General features: G+C 42.0%; 1 long non-coding RNA gene and 1 other non-coding gene across 3 annotated transcripts in view; both read left to right on the top strand.

Annotated features, from left to right (window-relative positions):
- The window catches only part of LOC139183122 (uncharacterized), a 57424-nt gene that overhangs the window by 1043 nt on the left and 36590 nt on the right, over positions 1 to 19791 (top strand). The window lies entirely within an intron of this gene.
- On the top strand, positions 3602 to 3733 carry LOC139183367 (small nucleolar RNA SNORA76). The gene has a single exon (XR_011566962.1). It is a non-coding gene; the product is annotated as a small nucleolar RNA SNORA76 (small nucleolar RNA).

Here is a 19791-nt window from a genome sequence, read left to right as displayed (position 1 = left end):
TACTGTCCCACAATTTGCCACTCTTGGAAGCCTAGTACTCTGTTCCTCTGTCTTGTTGCTCACTTAAAAATACATTGTTCTTTGGTTAAGATAATCTGGAAGTCCAAATTCTTGCTTCCTCCTTGAGTTAGTCATCCCTGCATTTCTTACAAGTATACATGAGATGTATATGTTAATATACTTGTTTCCTTTTCTCTTGTTAATCTGTCTTTGGTTACAGAGCCACAGCGAAAAGCTGAAAAGGGTAAAAGGAAACACATGTTTCCTCCTGTACAGTTTCTAGTGATGAGGATGGGACAGCAAAAGGCTGGGACACTCCACTCTCCCTGGAGACTGCAGTTGAGATATGGGATAACCGACAACAGACCAGCAGAAGATAAGAGGTCTTACCATGTCAGTCTCGCAAATCTCTGTCTATAGAGCATAGTCAAGAGAGAAGGATAAAGATTTCTGTTTGTCCCTTTCCAAATTCACAGCGGCAGGAGAAAAACATTTGTGAAAATGGATATTGAATCATGACTCTTGTGAATTTGATTTTGGTAATCAACACCTATGGTGACTGATTCTTGGCCTCTCAGATAGAGTTATGTTTTCCTTTATCATAAGGATGAAAAACTATAAGATGAGACTCTCCATTTGTTTTGTTTTATGTATTGAGAGCTTGGCTTTATAACCAGTGAGAATGTGCCCTCCGGTTTCTGCCCTTACAGGGTACAGTTTCTGTCACACTTGCATCCGCAGCCAGCTAGAAGCCTAAGACATGAAGTGACAGGCAGCATTCTCTGTCCAAACATGCTGGCTCTCAGGGAAGTGTGTCTTAATAAAGTGTCCAAATTCATAAGGGGCCTTTTTGGTCTCTACCTTCATTGCCTGGTTTTGAGGGGAAAATTCACACAGCATTATCACTTTTCTGGTAACCCAGGTTAGGAGGTCAGTGATTTAAGACATCTCACTTTGTGGGAGATAGAGGTTTGTCACCTGAGACAAGGAAGGTCTTTGCTTTCTTAGGCTTTCTCTGCAGAGGCTCTGCATCTTGAGAAGGCTACACTTCTTAGAGAACACCACTGGTGTCCATGGGTAAACCCTAATATTGGTTTTAAGCTGTAAAAATACTCAATGGCGGGAGTCAGAACTGAAATAGATACATTGAAGATTTGGACTTGTACACCTAAAAGACTTTTTACATTTTATTTGTTTATTCACTTATTTATGTATGGCTGCTCTGGGTCTTCCTTGCTGTACGCAGGCTTTCTCTAGGTGCTGCTAGCGGGGGCTATCTCTAGTTGTAGTGGGTGAACTCGTTGCAGGGGCTTCTCTTGTTATGCGCATGGGCTCCATCCAGGTTCCCGGGTTCCATAGTTGCAGAGCATGGGCTTAGTAGTTGTGGCGCATGGGCTTAGTTGCCCCACGGCATGTGGAATCTTCCCAGATCAGAGATCAAACCCATGTCCCCTGCATTGGCAGGGTTCTTAACTACTTTACCACCAGGGGGTCTCTAAAAGGATTTTTTTTTTTTTTTAATTTATTTTATTTCTGGCTGTCCTGGGTCTTAATGGCTGCGCGAGCTTTTCTCTAGTCGTGCAGAGAAAGTGCTACTCTCCAGTGTGTGGGCTTCTCGTTCTCATTGTGGTAGCTTCTCCTGTTTTGGACCACAGGCTCTAGGGACATGGGCTTCAGTAGTTGGGATTCATGGGCTCAGTATTGCAGGTCCTAGGCTCCAGAACATAGGCTCAGTCGTCGTGGTGCACAGGCTTTGTTGCTCTGGAGCATATGGGATCTTCCTGGATCAGGGATCAAACCCATGTCTTCTGCATTGGAAGGTGGATTCTTTACCACTGAATCTCTACGGGAGCCTGATAAAAGGATTTTTAAGAGAGCTCTATTCCCTGGTGGCTCAGACGATAAAGCGTCTGCCTGTATTGCTGAAGACCCGGGTTCGATCCCCGGTCTGGAAAATCCCCTGGAGAAGGAAATGGCAACCGACTCCAGTATTCCTGCCTGGAAAATTCCATGAATGGAGGAACCTGGCGGGCTACAGTCCATGGGGTCGCAAAGAGTTGGACCCGACTGAGCGACTTCACTTAACCTTAAACAAATGTCCTCTTGGTACCTATAGGAAGATCAGATTAAAGAAAAAAAGAGAAATGAAGACGAAAACAAAAAAGAAGTATATACAGAATACCCTGGCTGTATATATACAAAACACTTCCTTAACATGTTTAGGAGGGGAAAATCGGAGAACCAAATGTCAAGAACTGCAGATGGCACTCAAGTTGGTGTGAAACTTATGGAAATATTGATAGTGAGGAAATAGTTTTGACGAAGGTCAAGAAAATGCATAGAAAGGCTTGATAGACTGTCCCCTCCTCTGTAAGCTGACCCCATCAGGTCCAGACCTTCCCGTATTTGGGGCAGGTACTACAGAAAAAATAATTACTGAACTATCTTATCCAACTATTAAATAAAGAAAAACATTATGGTAATAATCCTATATTTCTGGTAATAGGCAAACATGCCTCTGAGTTCCTTTTCGAAATTCTTTCTTAGTCCCTTGGAAATATTGACCTTACCATGTCTTCGAACTGTAAGCATCCAAAAAGATAAATGTTGGCTAAAGCAAACATGGAACTGGGGAAAAAAAAAAAAAATGAGAGACAGATTTTTTTTAAAAAACAAATTGCTATTTGATATTTCTGTAAGCTCCGTTTCTTCAGATTTTTTCCACAGCCTCCATAAGATTATCTATTAAAGACAAGTAAAATTTTTTTCCACAAATATTGGTAAAATGCTTCAGCCAATATTCAGCCAATATTAAGAATGGGTATACTTAACTTGTTCCATCTTGCAAGAAACACCGTTTAGATCCAGCTATTCTTTTATAATAGTTATAAGAAATAACTCTTCTACTTTTACTTTATTTTTATTTTTTTTGTTTTTTTTAAATTTTATTTTATTTTTAAACTTTACAATATTGTATTAGTTTTGCCAAATATCGAAATGAATCCGCCACAGGTATACATGTGTTCCCCATCCTGAACCCTCCTCCCTCCCCATACCATCCCTCTGGGTCGTCCCAGTGCACCAGCCCCAAGCATCCAGTATCGTGCATTGAACCTGGACTGGCGACTCGTTCCATACATGATATTATACATGTTTCAATGCCATTCTCCCAAATCTTCCTTGTAAACCATAGAAGTTTATTTCTCACAGCTCTGGGGGCTGGGAAGTGCAAGATCAAGGCACCAGCACATTGGATTCTTCTGCAAGTCCTCTTCCTGGTTCATCACCAGGGCTTTCTTGCTGCTCTTCACAAGGCGGAAGGGTCTCTGTGGGGTCTGTCTCATGAGCACACTAATCCCATTCATAATCTCATCACCTGAGAACCTCATCAAAGGCCCCACCTCCTAATATACCATCTTTGGGGATTTAGGATGTCAACATCTGAATTCAGGGATAACACAAACAGAATATAACTACTCTTATAAAACTATTCTTTTGTAAGTTCATCTCAGGTGTAGTGGAAATGCTTTGGAATTTTAAATCCCTTAAAAGGTGTTAGCTTCCTGCCCTAGCAGTTTGCTACCAGTTGATAATTGTTTAAATGAATATTCTTGCCCCCGCCGCGCCTGCGCGTGGCGCCGGGGGTCAGGCTGCAGCGCCAGAGCACGTGCTCGCGCATAACTGGGGTCGTCTGCCCCCGCGGCGGCGGCCCTTTTAACCGCGAGCGACACGGCCGCCCTGGAAAAAAAATAAATAAATAAATAAATGAATATTCTTATGATGCAAAATTAGTTCTCAAAATTTTCAGTGTTCTGGGACTCTATCAGGTGATCTTAATCAGGGGTTCTGGGTTATTGAAAAAAGGGGGAATCTATTTACAGGTCTTCCTTGATTTATGGTGAAGTTACATTCTAATAATCGTATCGTAAGTTAGACATACAGTAAGTCAAAAAATGTATACTATACACCTAACCTACCAAACATCATAGTGCTGCCCAGCATACCTTAAACTTTTCCGGGACAGATATATTAGCCTACAGTCAAGCAAAATCATCTGACACAAAGCCTATTTTAAAATAAAGTGTTGAATATCTCATGTAATATATTGAATACACTTCTGAAAGTGAAAGACAGAATGGTTGTCTGGGTACAGAATGGTTGTAAGTATATTGGTTGTTTACCCTTATAAACAAAAAATATCACTAGCCTGGGAAAAGATCACATTTTATATTTTCTACTGAATGCATACCACTTTCACACCGTTATAAAGTTGAAAAGCCGTAAGCCATCATGAAGGTGGGGACCTTCTGTACTGTAACAGCAAATTCAGACAGTGCTTGCCATGTCCCAGGCATTATTCTAAAAAGCTTAACATGTATTAACTCACTTAACTCCCCTTGAAAAAGGTATTGTCAACATTGGCATTTTACTGATGAAGAAACAGAAATTCACTGAAGTCCAGCAGTTTGCCCATAGCCCCTCTGGGAGCCAGTAAAAGGCCCCTCTGCCTGCCCACCTGCTTTTCCTGTAAACTCTACCCAACACTTCAGTAAAATACCTATTAAAGGCCCATCAGAGCGCCTCTAACAGGAATTGATCTGAAAGCAGGCCAGTTAGTAGAGCAGGGATCTGTGGGAAATGGAAGGACAGGCTTGATGACAGAGTGCTGTATCATCCTTTTGTTGTTGCTGTTCACTTAGCATTCCATTTAAGGGGTTATACTAAGGTACATAGAAGAAGAGGCCTACCTGTGTTTTCGTTTATAGGTTCTCTTGCATGCAAGAAGCTGACAGGGCAGATAATCAAACCTTGTGCTCATTGTGCTCATTGTTACTAGGGTAATTCCCTGGCTCCACCAGAAAAATAGCTTCAGGGAGAAGTTACAGTTCCCAGGAGCCACCAAATACTTGCAAAGGCTGGAGTTTTACTTCCTCATCAAGAATGAGCCTCTCCAAAGAAACACAGGAAACTAAGTATGCAAATTCTTGAAAGTATACATTTGCCTGGTGTGAATCACTACTTGCTTAATGAGGTGCTTTGTTAAGAAAATAGCTTTGTATAAGGATGGGGAGAGAAACAGGGACAGGAGGTGGTGGAGATGGTGCTGGAAAGGGATGGGCAGGATAAATAACTGTTAGGGCAAATGTATTAATTCTATCTGCAGAGGGGGGTGTTTTTTTTTTGGTTTTTATTGGATTGTGAGTTTTTGGGGGTTTTTCAGGTTTGGGTGTCATTTTGGTTTGTTTTTTGGCAGACCTTTCTCTTTAATTCTACAAGGTGAGTTTGACCGAGCAGAAGACAAACCCTCTGATCTTAGTGATAGTTTCCAAAGTTACTTGTTACTCACTTGGTGGCTGTTGAACTCTGAAATCTTCTCTTTTACTTTCTGAGAAACATGAGAATTCCATTTTTTAAAGTTTGCACACAGAAAACATCAGGATTCTGTAAACTTCATAAGAAGTTGGGTTTTGGCTTTGTGTCTGGCAGAGAGTTCCTTATCCAGGAGAGTTGGTTTTGATCTTTCTAAGCAACGAGGCTTACCGTGACTGCTCCTCTGTCTCTGGCAGCCACAGGTCTGCATGTTGCCTGGTGTGTGCACCCTCCCCTCGCTTTAGCCACCCTGTGTGGACACAGGAGATTAATTAAACCCTGTGCAGTTCCTTTTCTTTCAAGTTCTGCTTGAGAGAACGTTCTGATTTTCAAGTGAGAAAATTTAAGTTCTAGTCATTCTGGAGCAGCACCCTGAGGTGTCTTGCCACAAGTTAGAATCCTTGAATTATGGGCAGGGAGATGATAGCTTAAATTCAAATCTTTTTCTTGCATGTGTGATCTCTCAAGGAAAATGTTCCAAGTCCATGACTTATAGGTAAAACAGAGCATGTCATTAGATGATGGAGGCTTAATAAAAAATGGAGGCTTCTCTTTTGGCTCAGTGGTAAGGAATTAGCCTGCCAATGCAGGAGATGCAGGTTCGATCCCTGGGTCAGGAAGATTGCCTGGAGAAGGAAATGGCAGCCCGCTCCAGTGTTCTTGAGTGGGAAATCCCACAGACAGAGGAGCCTGGTGGGCTACAGTTCATGGGGTCATGAAAGAGGCAGACATGACTTAGTGACCATAACAACAGCAACAATGAAAGATGCTTGTCTGAGAATTTACACGGCAGGCTTAGAAATCCAGGAACTTGACTGGCATCCTTCAGAAAAGCCCAAGCCTCATTGCCTTTGTTCCAGATAAATTTTCTGCGGGCGTTTGTGTGTTTGGGAAGGGTAAGTGCTTCAAGGAAGACAGGGAGCTAGGATTCAGGGTGTTGAGGCCGGGAATGGTGTTCCTGTCCCTTGTATCATGCCTGGGTCATCTTCGTGCCACCCTCCACCCCTGGCTTGCTTTTCAAATTTCTGTTGTTTTGCAAGCAAGGCGAGCCAAGCAGAGGCACTGTAGTTCTTGGGGGATAAGTTGTTATGAAGCTCATAGTTGGGAAAGGGTGGTGTTCAAGATCTGTTAGATCGTATTTTAAGACAAAACAGAGGTAATTACTCTATTTCTTTATGGACCACCTGCAGAACTACTGGAGGTACTGACTTTTAAAAAGAAGAGTTTTCTATACCCCCCACCAAAGTTGATATTAAGCCCTGAGAATCTGCTACTTTAATAGGCACCCCATGTTTTTTCAAATATTAACTGTAAGTCTTGGAGCTTTGCAGAGTATTTCATAGACTGAAGGGATATATCCATGTGCACCGTTCTCTCTCTTTAAAAAAATTACTTCCACACTGAGAGTAATGGCCAGCCTGCAAAGAGACTCCCTATCCTGCCTCACTTAGCCCTGGAAAGGATTCAGTTCAGTTCAGTCGTTCAGTGTTGTCCAACTCTTTGAGAACGCATGGACTGCAGAACGCCAGGCCTCCCTGTCCATCACCAACTCCCGGAGTCTACTCAAACTCATGTCCATTGAGTCAGTGATGCCATCCAACCATCTCATCCTCTGTCCTCTCCTTCTCCTCCTGCCTTCAATCTTTCCCAGCATCGCGGTCTTCACAAATGAGTCCGTTCTTCCAATCAGGTGGCCAAAGTATTGGAGTTTCAGCTTCAGCATCAGTCCTTCCATTGAATATTCAGGACTGGTTTCCTTTAGGATGGACCGGTTAGATTTCCTTTCAGTCCAAGGGACTCTCAAGAGTCTTCTCCAACACCCCAGTTCAAAAGCATCAATTCTTCGGCTCTCAGCTTTCTTCACAGTCCAACTCTCACATCCGTACATGACCAAAGGAAAAACCATAGCCTTGACTCGACGGACTTTTGTTGGCAAAGTAATATCTCTGCTTTTGAATATGCTATCTAGGTTGGTCATAACTTTCCCTCCAAGGAGTAAGCGTCTTTTAATTTCAGGGCTGCAATTACCTGTACTATAAGTGCTTTTACATTTCGTAACTTATTGAATATCCTAACAACCCTTGGAGGAAGGTACTGTTAGCCCCATTTTGCATAGAGAGATTTGATATCTTGCCTCAAGTTACTCAGCAAAGAAAGAATTTAATCCCATACAGAGTCTAGACTCTTAACCAACATACAGAGTTGTATCTCTTTTGAAAAAGCCTTACAGTCCAGTTACATTGTAAGTTACATTGACTTTGCAAAAATAACAATTCTTTTTTGAATTGATTTACTGTAAATTGAAGCTTCATTTGGAAATTTGAAACATTTTATATATATTTATAAAAATACACATATATACATACATATATAATGTATGTATAAGCATTTAATTTACAAAAGCAGAAAACTAATACAGGCTAAAAGAAGTTTTTAAATGTTTTCCCCTAGGATCTCATTGCTATTTAACCCAGTTCTTCCAATATATGGGACCCTTTAGAATCTTCCGATTTGTCAAAAATAAAGTGTAGTTACTAAATCAAACAACAAAAATCCATATATGTAGTGACTGCAATCCTGGGACAAATGAATTAAAATCGGGTCTTCCTGACTAGATTTAAAACTACCTTTTACACTCAGGCAGCCCTTGTTTCCCAAATCTTTCTATACTATTTCCAAGGCCTGCTATGTCCACTTCATGCAATTTCTTTCTTATTCTTTAAAACTGAGTTCAGATTTTCCTACTGCCAAGAAGCCTTCCTTGATGTACACACACACCATTTGCCCTTTTGTATGAATCCTACCTGCTCTCTTATCTCCCTGATTACCTCATGACACTGTAATGCATTTTTCCTTCTTATCTGTCTGCTACCTCTGCTGTATCTGCTGTATCCCACCCAGCATCTAACAATGTGTCTTTACTCTGCATATGTTTTTAATTGATATGGGGCGGGGGGAGTTGAGGGGAACAGGAAGATAAAAATTTCCACGTACTAAAAAAGCATTATTAACAAAGTCTATAGACAGACATACCAGAAAAGTGTATGTCTGAACACCAAGAAAAGTGTGTTCATACCCCACATGACTTATTTTTTGATACCTAAACAGCTCCTGCACATCATTAAAAAAGTCCACTAACCAATAACTAAAAAACCTCTGCAGAGCAAAGGAAACCATCAACAAAATGGAAAGGCAGCTTACTGAATAGGAGGAAATATTTGCAAATTATGTATCTGATCAGTTGAAAATATATTTTTGTTTTTATCAAAAATACATAAACGCATGCAACTCGGTGACCAAAAAAAAAGAGCATAAAATTCAATTAAAATTGAGCAGAAGAGTTAAATAAATACTTTTCTAAAGAAGACATGCAGATGGCCAACAGATACACAAACATGCTCAATATCACTAATTGTCAAGGAAACGTGAATCAAAAACACAATGCAATATCACTTCATATCGGTTAGAAAGTCTATTATCAAAAACACAAGAAATAACAAGGTTGGCACGGATGTGGACAAAAGGAAGCCTTTGTGCAATGTTGATTGGTACAGCCACATCTAGACTGTATATTGTAAGCCTGCTTATTTAATTTCTGTGCAGAATACATCATGCAAAATGCCAGGCTGGATGAGGCACAAGCTAGAATCAAGATTGCCGGGAGAAATATCAATAACCTCAGATATGCAGATGACACCATCCTTATGGCAGAAGGTGAAGAGGAACTAAAAACCCTCCTGATGAAAGTGAAAGAGGAGAGTAAAAAGTTGGCTTAAAGCTCAACATTCAGAAAACAAAGATCATGTCATCTGGTCCCATCACTTCATGGAAAATAGATGGGGAAAGAGTGGAAACAGTGTCAGACTTTATTTTCTGGGGCTCCAAAATCACTGCAGATGGTGACTGCAGCCATGAAATTAAAAGATGCTTACTCCTTGGAAGGAAAGTTATGACCAACCTAGATAGCATATTGCAAAGCAGAGACATTACTTTGACAACAAAGGTCCGTCTAGTCAAGGCTATGGTATTTCCAGTGGGCATGTATGGATGTGAGAGTTGGACTGTGAAGAAAGGGGAGCACCGAAGAATTGATGTTTTTGAACTGTGGTGTTGGAGAAGACTCTTGAGAGTCCCTTGGACTGCAAGGAGATCCAACCAGTCCATTCTCTAGGAGATCAGTCCTGGGTGTTCTTTGGAAGGAATGATGCTAAAACTGAAACTCCAGCACTTTGGCCACCTCATGTGAAGAGTTGACTCATTGGAAAAGACTCTAATACTGGGAAGGATTGGGGGCAGTAGGACTAGGGGACAACAGAGAATGAGATGGCTGGATGGCATCACTGACTCGATGGATGTGAGTTTGAGTAAACTCTGGGAGGTGGTGATGGACAGGGAAGCCTGGCGTGCTGCAATTCATGGGGTCGCAGAGTTGGACACGACTGTGCAACTGAACTGAACTGAACTGATCTGGGGAATGGGAGATGGCAGAGGGAATAGGGCTCATACATGAAGCAAGATATACCATATGTTCAATTTTTGAAGCTAGGCAAGGGGACATGTCTCTACTTTTGTATATGCTATAGATTTTCCATAATAAAAGGGGCTTTTTAAAATTTAAATCTGTTTGTTTTTAATTAAAATTTTTTTCTTGGAATGAAGGTACTTTAGAATGTTGTGTTAGTATCTGTTGTACTTTAAAGTGAACTAGCTCTATGTATATATTTATCCCCTCATGGCCCTTCCTCACACCCCATCCCATCCATCTAGAACACCACAGAGGACTAAGCTGAGTTCCCTGCATTGTACAGTAGGTCGCCACTAAGTATCTGGTGTACACATGGCAGTGCACATACACCAATCCTGATCTCCCAGTTCAGCTCACTGACATCCCACCGCCATGTCCATAAGTGGTTTCCCTATGTCTCTGTCTCCATTCCTGTCCTGCAAACAGATTTATCTGCCACTTTCCTAGAGTCCACATACACGTACATTTGTTTTTCTCTTTCTGACTTTACTCCGTATGTCACACTCTGGGCCCATCCACTTATCTACAAATGACTTATTTTTGTTCCTTTTTATGGCTGAGTAACATTTCATTGTATGTATGTATGTACCACATCTTCTTTATCCATTCATCAGTCAGTGGACACTTAGGTTGCTTCCATGCCCTGGCTATTGTAGACAGTGCTGCAGTGAACACTGGGGTGCGCGTGTCTCTTAGAATTACAGTTTTCTCAAGGCATGTGCCCAGGAATGGATTGCTGGATCATATGGTAGTTCTATTTTTAGTTTTTTAAGGAACTTCCATATTGTTCTCCATAATAGCTGTATCAGTCTACATTCTCACCAACAGTGCAAAAGGGTTCCTTTTTCTCCACACCCTCTCCAGGATTTATTGTTTGTAGATTTTTTTTGATGTTGGCCATTCTGACCATGTGAGGGGATACCTTATTGTAGTTTTGATCTGCATTTTCCTAATAATTAGTGATGAGCATCTTTTCATGTGTGTTTTTGTTGCAATGGTAAATGGGGTTGTTTCCTTAACTTGATTTTCTGCTTTTTCATTGTTAGTGTACAGGAATGCAAGAAATTTCTGTGCATTCACTTTGTATCCTGCAGCTTTGCCAAATTCAGTGATTAGCTATGGTAGTTTTCTGGTGACAACTTTAGAATTTTCTTCGTATAATATCATGTCATCTGCCAACAGTGACAGTTTTACTACTTCTTTTCCAATTTGGATTCCTTCTACTTTTTCTTCTCTAATTGCTGTGCCTAGGACTACCAAAACTATGTTGAGTAATGGCCAGAGTAGACATCCTTGTCTTGTTCCTCATCTTAGAGGATATGCTTTCAGTTTTTCACCATCGAGAATGATGTTTGCTGTGGGTTTGTTGTTTATGTCCTTTATTATGTTAAGGTAGGTTCCCTCTCTGCCTACTTTCTAGAGAGTTTTTATTATAAACGTGTGTTGAATTTTGTCAACTGCTTTTCCTGTACCTATTGAGATGATCTTATGGTTTTTATTCTTTAATTTGTTAGTATGGTGTGTCACATTGATTGATTTGTGTACATTGAAGAGTCCTTGTATCCCTGGGATCCCACAATCCTGGTATGATTCTTTTAATGTGTTGTTGGATTCTGTTTGCTAGTTATTTTGTTGAAGATTTTTGTGTCCATGCTCATCAGTGATATTGGTCTTTTAATTGTGATTTAAATTAAAATTTCTTGGTGTTTCATATTTTGGTGATATCTTTGTCTGGTTTTGGTATCAGAGTAATGGTGGCCTCATAGAATGAGCTTGGGAGTGTTCCTTACTCTGCAATTTTTGGCAAAAGTTTGAGAAGAATGAGTGCTAATTCTTCTCTGAATGTTTGTTAGAACTTGCCCAAGAAGCCATCTGGCCCTGGACTTTTGTTACACAGCAAAAACTAACACAGCATTGTAAAGGAATTTAGTCAATTAAAAAAAAAAAAAAAAAACGCCAAGCAAAATCTTTAACAGACACTGATTTCCCTCTTGAGCCAGCTTTTACTAATCTGTCCTCCCCTGGCAGGTCACATAGACTTGAGACCTGACCCTTGGAGCCTCAGAAGCTGCTGTACTGGAATCATGTGGGATGAGAAAGTAAGAAAGCTCTCAAAATGCCCAGCTTGGGGGAATATGCTAAATAATTGGAGAGATTGATTCAATCAACTGATATTTATTGGTCATGTATCATGTTATAGGTACTCTTATAGGTGTTTGGAGTATGGATGTAAACAGGAGTAAAAAGTTTCTGCCCACCTTCCTGTAAGGCCAGTGGCCAAACATGATGTGTTGGAGATGTAACACAGTAGAGAAGGTGAAGAGATGTGGAAGAAGAGATGAGCCAGTGAGGGGTATCAACTACTGAGTGAAAAGCATCTATTCCACAGTATGGCAGTGTTGAAAGATTGATTACATGTAGGCAAATTGATCAAATCTTTGCATATGCTCAGATACTTTTAAAGATATTACAGACAGTGGGAGATCGGTTTCTCACTGTCATCCTATGGAGTTACCAACAGAGAAAAGGAAATTTACTTAATAACTAAAATTAACCTTGTAGTGTGAGAGTGGAATAAGAGGTGGTATATGAATTCAGTTTAAATAGATAAAATTATGTAAATACATACATTCTCCATCTCTATCCATAGATGGAACCTGGGAACAGTGATTCTCTAGTGCCCAGTGCTTAGTTTTTTAAATATCATTGTCCTCTGCGAGGAATAAGGGCTTTTGGACAAAATACCTGATTCCAGGCTGAAGGAGGGAAAGAACAAGTTGACTCTTAGAACATCCTGTGAGAGAAAACAAACAGGTGCCTAGAAAATGATGGGGACAAGTCAAAATGACAGAGTTAGCTGGCAGAGACTCTCATGGCCAAATCAGGGACAATAGGAACATCAAAGTAAATGATAGCAATGAATTATGATTCATTGTAATTGGAGTAAAGTAGGAAACCAGGGGTCCATACTGATATAACGTGTGTACGCCTGCTCTTTGCAACCCCAGGGACTGCAACCCACCAGGCTCCTCTATCCTTGGAATTATCCAGGCAAGAAAACTGGAGCGTATAGCCAGTTCCTTCTCCAGGGGATCTTCCTGACCCAGGGATCAAACCCATGTCTCTGGCGTCCCCTGCATTGGCAGGCAAATTCTTTATCCCTGAGTCACTGGGGAAGCCCATGCTGATATAATAAGTGAATATAAAAATTGAAACTTTGTTGTAGAACAAATTTCCTCAAAGTACCTCCCCCTCTCCCAAATACTTCACAGTGGAGGTGATTTGCAGACATCACCTTAATCAAATGGTCAACGGGAACGTCATCAGTAGTAGAACATTTCAGAACTGCATGTCAGTTGAAAGGACGCATTGGGAAGAACACAGGATCACATCTGTGGTATCCCTGCCAAAGGTGCATAACCTAACCTACTCCAGAGAATATCAGAAAAACCTTAGGCCATTTTACACAATGACTGGTTGAGGTCTTTGAAAGGTTGTTGTTGAATCACGTGAAGACACCGGGATTCTTGGCCCCCGGAGGAGAAGAATTCAATCCGGGGCCAGAGACGAGGCTTGATCGCACAGAGCTTTTGTGTAACAAAGTTTTATTAAAGTATAAAGAAGATAGAAAAAGCTTCTGACATAGGCATCAGAGGGGGTAGAAAGAGTACCCGCTTGCTAGTGTTAACAATGAAGTTATATACTCTCCAATGAATCCAAAGAATGTCTGGAGGTTGCAAAGACCTCACCAGACCTACTCCCATAATTTACATTTTAAGATAACAGAAGATTTAATCCAGAGACTGTCCTTAAACAAGATACATTATTGCTATATAATCCTAAGGAATGTGGAGAAAGGAAAAAAGTTTGTCCTTTCTTCCTCCTTGAGAATTCCAGACCCCTCTCTCCTTGGGGACCCCTAGACTCCTTGTCAACCGGCCTAGGAAATGACTCTCTCATTGCCCCCTTTTCTTTTAGGAGAATTATGTTGCCTAGGGAAAAGGGGCCTCGTTCTTGTTCCATAACTGCTTCCGAGCTGGCAAGGGGCGTTGTCCCTAAATTGGTGAGGCAACATATTCTCCTAATCCTCATATTGAGGATATCTGATCCAGGGGCCCCAAATAGTAGCTGCAGGAAGTTACAGCAGTAGCAGGAGTTTGAGCAACCATTTGTAACTTAAAAGTTTTCAAGCGGCTAGAAACAAATCCAGTTATACAGTTACAGATGCAGGCAACATAGTCATTAAAACAAGTTAAAATCGAAATTAAAAGTCACATTATGTCCATAGTTAAAGTGCAACGTGTTGCACCAGTCCATTTTAGGGCTGGTAGATGTCATCAGATGAAGAAGAGGCATCGCATGTGATTGTTGTCGAAGGTATTCACAGACTTGGAGAAAGTCTTTTCCTTGAAGTGGAAATGTCTACCTCAGGAAGCCTTCCACTGATGAAGAGGGCAGTGCTCCACAGACCCAGCAGTTAGACCGATTGTGGAATGCAGCCTAGGGGTGAGCCCAGGACAGGAAGGCATTTTCTTGAGGATCAAACGGCAGACTCAGGATTTTTGGAGTCAGCAGAAGTTGACTCACATAGATTATCAGGCCCATCCTCTGCCCTTTGCTTAACTCTAGAGCTCAGGTCAGAGCCACAAGCTCCGCTAACTGAGCACTGGTTCCCTGGGGAAGAGATTTTGCTTCCAAAACCTGTACAGCAGTCACCACGGAGTAACCTGCTTTACGCTTTCCATCCCTAACAAAAGAACTGTCATCTGTAAATATTTCCATATCAGGATTGTCTAATGGGGTATCCTTTAGATCCTCCCGAGCTGCATAAAGTTAGGAATTGAGGACAATCGTGATCAGGTGTTTCATTTTCCTTCTCAGGAAGGAAAGTGGCAGGATTTAAATTTCCACAAACTTTAAGCTTAGTTACTGGTCCTTCTAACAACAATGACTGATATTTAAGAAGCCTACTGTCTGTCGTCCAAATATTAACCTTAGAATTTAAGATTCCACTCACATCATGAGAAGTCAGTAAGGTCAGATTTCGTCCATTAATTATTTTTAAAGCTTCAGGTGCTAATAAAGCCGCTGCCCCAATTACTCTTAGGCAGTGGGGCCACCCACGTGAAACTACATCTAATTCTCTGCTTAGATAAGCAATAGGTTGCGGGTGAGGCCCTCGGGGTTGTGTCAAAACTCCCAATGCCACACCTTTTCTTTCAGTGACAAACAAATTAAATTCTGACCCTGTGGGCAAGCTCAGAGCTGGAGCTTGCAGGACAGCAGTCTGAAGAACCTTAAAAGCCTTTTGAGTTTCTGGAGACCAAACCAGTTTGTCGGTTTGGGCCTGCTGAGTTTCAGCTATAAGTTTATATAAAGGCCGGGCAAGTTCCCGGTAACCCGGAATCCAAATGCGACAGTAACCTGTGATTCCCAAAAATCCTCTCAATTGTCTTAAAGTCATAGGTAGGGGATGATTTAGTATAGGTTTAATTCTCTCAGGGCCTATGGCCCTAGTCCCTTCTGATATGATTAGGCCCAGATATCTAACTGATTGTTGACAAAGCTGAGCCTTTTCTCTTGATGCCTTGTAACCACAGCCTGCCAGAAAGTTTAAGAAATCTTCTGAGGCTCGCGAACAAGCTTCCTCTGTCTCAGCACAGAGCAAAATATCATCTACATATCGTAACACCACCGCTTCAGAGCTATTAAAGTTTTGTAGATCCCGTGACAAACTTTGTCCAAATAAGTGAGGACTGTCACAAAATCCCTGGGGCAAAACTGTCCAGGTTAACTGAGAAGCTGGATGTTTAGGGTCTTCAAAGGCAAATTGAAATTGACTTTCTTCCGCCAAAGGCACTGAATAGAAGACATCCTTTAAATCAATTACTGAGAAATATTTGGCCCGTTCAGGAATTTCAGGCAATAGAGTATAAGGATTAGGCACCACGGGGTGTGTAAAGGAACTACAGCCTCATTTATTATTCATAAATCTTGAACTAGTCTCCATTTACCATTCGATTTCTTTATACCCAAAATAGGAGTGTTGCAAGGACTCTTACAGGGAATTAATAGTCCCTGCTCCTTTAAATTTTCAATGATGGGTTTTAACCCTTCCTTAACTTCAGGTTTCAGTGGATACTGCTTCTTATGTGGAAATACATGTGGGTCTTTGAGCTTAACAACTACAGGAATAGCATTTTGTGCTCGACCCACACATTTTCCATCAGCCCATACTCTAGGATTTACATCTTGTTCAACTAAAGGGAGAGAAAGGAAGGGCTCCATATTCATGAAAACAGAGGCATGGACCTTGCTCAGTATATCCCTTCCCAAAAGGGGTGATCAGAAACTCGTGTGAAAACAGCACAGAATCCCAGTTGCAAGATAAAGAATAACTGAAATAATACCTTTTGGCTCATCAAGACAGTCCCATTATGGGAGCGGATCGGGAAGAAAGTAGGCCAGGGGCTTCAGTAAGCACAGAATAAGTTGCCCCAGTATCTAAAAGGAAAGCGACGAATTGGCCCCCCACAATTATTAATACCCGGGGTTCCTCAGGTGTTATTAGGACGGGAGCTTGTGTGGGGACCCCCGGGCACCTTCAGTCCTGATTGTCTTGAGAGTCCGACCCCGGAGACCTACGCCTCTGGGGGCAGTCTCTCTTCCAGTGTGGTCCTTTGCAGACCGGACATGGAGCCAGGGGCGGCTTAGATGCCTGAGGGCAATCCCGCTTGAGGTGCCCCTCCTTTCCACAGTAATAGCAAGCCCATCCCTTTTCACCTGGGCCCCTCTGGGCATTTTTCTCAGGCTGTTTAAGAACGTTTTTCATAGCCATGGCGAAGCCGCCTTTGTCTTTTTTTTCTTGCCTTTCTTTCTTTTCCTCATATTCCCTACCATAATAGACTGTCTGAGCCAGTTATAACAGAGTATCTAAAGGCTAATTTGGTCCATACCCCCGTTTTAATAGCTTACGGCGGATATCTGGAGCCGACTGAGTGAGAAATCTATCCTTTAAGATCACTTTTCCCTCTTCACTTTCAGACCTATCTCAGTGAATCTGCGAAGGCCTTCTCCCAGTCTATCTAGGAATTTACAAGGAGCTTCCTTCTCCTCCTGTTCTATGTCTGCCAATTTGCCATAGTTTAAAGGCTTAGAACGCGCCTGCCTAAGTCCTTCAAGAATACATCTAACAAAATGACTGATCCAATCTTCCTTTAGCTGTGTTGTAGTCCCAGTCTGGTTCTATAGTTGGGACTCCCTGATATCCAGTGGGGAGGGCCGCTATCTCGTTCTCCCTCTTCCCTACTGATTCATTACCAAGCCATTCATCTCCATAAGCAACCGCTTTTCCCAAAACTCGAGTCTTTGACTCAGGAGTCACCGTTTGTCCCAAGATATACATCATATCCTTCCAAGTGAGGTCATAAAACAGAGTAACACCTTTAAAAGCTCTAATATATTTTTCTGGGTCCTCTAAATAGTCTCCCAGATCTTCCCTGATTCTTTGTATTTCTTGATGAGAAAAAGGCTTATTAACTCTCACAGACTGATTGTTTCTCCCGGTGGGTGTTTCATAAAGAGGCAACAGCTTGTGTGGCTGTTCCTCAGTCTCTCTGGCTGCTCTGCGCATATGATCCCAGGGATAGATTGGAGAAACCTGTTTTTCCTCTTCTCTTTGTCTCCTGTCCTCCATCTCATCTCTTACTTCGATGGTCTGAGTTTCTACTGAAACCAGAGTAGTCTGAGGTCGTACTGAGACAGGAGTTGTTTGGACCTCATGTGGGCAGTTTGAATCTCAGTTTGGATTTCCAGGTACGGGGGCAAAGTAAGAGGACAGGAGGGAGTTGAAGTTTTCACACCCAAATCTATACCCTTAGGACATAAGCCTGGCATCTTTCACAGAGAGAAAAAGGGCAACACATATGCTACTTCTACCCATTTCCCTTGTTCCTTACAGAACCGGTCTAATTGTAGAACAGTATTATACTTAAGAGACCCTCCAACTGGCCACCGTTCCGTCCTCCAATGGATACCGTGGCCATGCAGTATCACATAGGAAGACCAGGTGTGTCGTCTTTAAGCCCTGGGGATCAAATCTATCCCAGTTTTTCAGGATACAGTTCAAACGAGTGAGGCTGGAATTGTTAGCTCCCATCTGTAAGAGAGAAAAAAGCGACCAAGGCCATTTTTCTACCGGAGGCATCCCTCCCTGCTCTAGATGGGGGTGTAGACAGATATTACACCAAAAGCTTTTCCTTCCTGGTCGGACTTAGTCTGTCCCTTACAGACGCAGGCACAGTCCGCGTCCCTCCCGGTTCTACCACCGAAATGGGGTGGGGATGTACCGGGGGTAGACTTGAGAGCATCCCTACTTGACGTCCAGCTCTTCACCTTTAACCTTGCTTGCCTCTGATGTCACCCGGGGTGAATCAGAGTAACCTTCTGGAATGCCTCCCAAGCTAAGACTACTAGGGGAAACATTCGTCACCTGAGTGCCTGTGCACGACCCTGAGTATTTCCTGACTACAATAAGACCAACGCGAACATAAAACTGAGATGTTCTTTCCAAGCATCACCACACCAGTATAACAGCCTCCTCTGATCCACTAAGAGCCGGCATTACCAAAGAAAAAAAACCCATTGCAGTCCCAATCTGAGTAACCTTTAACCTCAGAGATGTTCTTGGAGCTAGAGCTCCATCTAGCTTCCTAACTTTCGATTCCTAGCGAGGCTAGGCACTTTCTTGACTACCAATCCAGTTTGGGACCTAAGCCACAGTACAATAACAGTATAGATCACAAGTCCCTTGAAAGTCTATGATCCAATAGATTAGGTTACTACTTCTAATTCCCAAGGAGTTATGAAATGGTCAAAGAGACCGAAAGTCTGACTGAGAAAGGAGAGTTCGGTCCACACGCTTTGCCCATTTCTGGTCGGTTCCTGAAGCAGACATTGGATGCCTCTTGGCCTTGGCAGGTCGGTATAACGCCCAGACAGGTTTCTGCCATAAGCTGTATGAGATCACCGTGGAACCGCAGAGCAGGGCTCTTTACTTGCATCATACAGGGCATGCCATTCATTCACACAAGCACACCGTAGAGTTATTAAAGCACAGCAGAAAACGTGTTTGCTAAGAGAACAAAGAACTAAAGCTCCAAGCTTCCTTACTTTGTCCTGAAGGATCCCGGACAAGCCCCCAAGATGAAAGGTTGTTGTTGAATCACGTGAAGACACCGGGATTCTTGGCCCCCGGAGGAGAAGAATTCAATCTGGGGCCAGAGATGAGGCTTGATCGCACAGAGCTTTTGTGTAATAAAGTTTTATTAAAGTATAAAGGAGACAGAGAAAGCTTCTGACATAGGCATCAGAAGGGGGTAGAAAGAGTACCCGCTTGCTAGTATTAACAATGAAGTTATATACTCTCCAATGAATCCAAAGAATGTCTGGAGGTTGTAAAGACCTCACCAGACCTACTCCCATAATTTACATTTTAAGATAACAGAAGGTTTAATCCAGAGACTGTTCTTAGGCAAGATACATTATTGTTATATAATCCTAAGGAATGTGGAGAAAGAAAAAAAGTTTGTCCTTTCTTCCTCCTTGAGAATTCCAGACCCCTCTCTCCTTGGGGATCCCTAGACTCCTTATCAACCTGCCTAGGAAATGACTCTCTCATCTTCAAAAGGGTTGAAGTCATAAAAGTCAAGGAAAAGGTGAAGTGAACTAGATCGAAGGAAACTGAAAAACATGACAGCCAAATTATAACACTCGATTCTGAATTAGACCTTTTCATTAAGAAGGATTTATGGGACACTTGATGAAATTGCATAGGATCAAATGATTAGGTGGTCCGAATTTGTCCGTGTACCCATCCTGGTTTGGATGATATTTTG

The sequence above is a fragment of the Bos indicus genome, chromosome 5 (genome assembly GCF_029378745.1).
Source record: "Bos indicus isolate NIAB-ARS_2022 breed Sahiwal x Tharparkar chromosome 5, NIAB-ARS_B.indTharparkar_mat_pri_1.0, whole genome shotgun sequence".
Lineage (NCBI taxonomy): Eukaryota > Metazoa > Chordata > Mammalia > Artiodactyla > Bovidae > Bos > Bos indicus.
Note: the sequence above shows the minus strand (reverse complement) of the source record. Positions and strands in the feature narration are given on the sequence as shown.